At 35.7% G+C, this 1,105-nt stretch overlaps 1 long non-coding RNA gene across 1 annotated transcript; it reads left to right on the forward strand.

Moving 5' to 3' along the window:
• The first annotated feature begins 250 nt into the window (after positions 1-250).
• LOC103643847 (uncharacterized) lies at positions 251-730 on the forward strand. The gene is made up of 3 exons (XR_561337.1): positions 251-296; positions 386-490; positions 576-730. It is a non-coding gene; the product is annotated as an uncharacterized lncRNA (long non-coding RNA).
• The last annotated feature ends 375 nt before the right edge of the window (positions 731-1,105 follow it).

The raw sequence follows: 1,105 nt of genomic DNA on the forward strand, positions 1-1,105 counted from the left end.
ATATTAATGTTCTATCTTCCTCATTTCGGTTACCATTGGGCCTTGTTAGTTATTTTTCAAAAATGGAATACAGTGTACAATATTGACTCCAAAGGTTACCATCCCCTAGCTGCTATAGTTTAAGAAGCTATTCGATGAGTGGGTATTACCTTTATCATAATTCTATTTTCCTCTATATTTCAATTGTTACTTACATCGTTAGTCACCATTATTGTAGGGCTTTTGGTGCTTATGTCGACAAAAAAGGTCACCATAACAAGAATTTTGGTCGCACAGTTATATGGAAACATTTTCAGGTAATCATGTCCTTAATCTGAAATTATTAGCAAGACATATAATTAGGCATTCCCGCTGGATATTTTTCCTTATGAATCACATCTTTTAGGCACACATACAACCACCTGGCAGTATGCTTTGCGGACAATATGTGATGTACCACATGTTATCCTTTGCGGATAATCTTAGTTTGGACCGTGATCGATATCCTCAGGTTTGTTTTTACAGTATGAATTCTATTTTACTCAAACCTATGCAATATGACATTATAAATATTTACATGGTTTATGTTTTTCAAGGGTCGTGCTGGTTTTGCAACCTGTCCATTATTGCCTGATGAGATAGCAAATGTCCGAGAACGGTTGCTCGACTTCTTCATGAATGAGGTGATAGACATTGGTGGATCATGCAGGGTTGAGGGTGCTTCATATAACTAAATCTAGCATGGCTTCCTAGGTAAGATGTTACATTCATATAACCTTTGACATCATATATTACATTGTGAGGTGTTCATCTGTGTCTAACTAATAATTATTGTGTTCTTCTATTTGTTGTACAGGAAAAAATGGAATGGCCACACCAGTGTGGAGACTTGATTTCATATATATTTAGTTAGGCACAATGATAGCGCAAACAATTGATTACCAAGTTTGTCAGTTAGTATGAGCTATTTGACAATGCTTATTTATGAGATATATAATGGTAATTTAGAATGATATCATCCTACTTTCATATATTTGATGGACATCGGATATGCATCTAGTTTTTTCTCCAAGGTTCAGCATATAGTACATAGGGCTAGGTGTCGATCCGGATTTTGTCGCCCGAC

Source organism: Zea mays, chromosome 1 (assembly GCF_902167145.1).
Source record: "Zea mays cultivar B73 chromosome 1, Zm-B73-REFERENCE-NAM-5.0, whole genome shotgun sequence".
Classification (NCBI taxonomy): domain Eukaryota; kingdom Viridiplantae; phylum Streptophyta; class Magnoliopsida; order Poales; family Poaceae; genus Zea; species Zea mays.